Source organism: Choloepus didactylus, chromosome 18, assembly GCF_015220235.1.
Source record: "Choloepus didactylus isolate mChoDid1 chromosome 18, mChoDid1.pri, whole genome shotgun sequence".
NCBI lineage: Eukaryota > Metazoa > Chordata > Mammalia > Pilosa > Megalonychidae > Choloepus > Choloepus didactylus.
The window spans coordinates 11844149-11844398 of record NC_051324.1 but is presented as its reverse complement, the minus strand read 5'-3'; positions in this window follow the sequence as shown (position 1 = coordinate 11844398).

Genomic DNA, 250 nt, shown 5'->3' with positions numbered 1-250 from the left:
GCCGTTTGTCTTTCTCTCTATGAAGCAGGAGTGGGGAGGCTAATTGGGATGGAGGGCTCCTTTCTACCTTCCGAGAGCCCACCTAAAATGAAGTTGGGTGAGTCCCCCAAACTTCAAGGCGGAGCCTTGCCCGAGGACAGAAAAGTTCCCCCGCCCCAGTCCAGCGTTCCTCGCCGAGCTCCTCGGGTTCCCGCATGTGCGCTCCCCGCTGCCGCCCCTGCCGCGCCATACTCCAGGCCGAGCTTCCGCC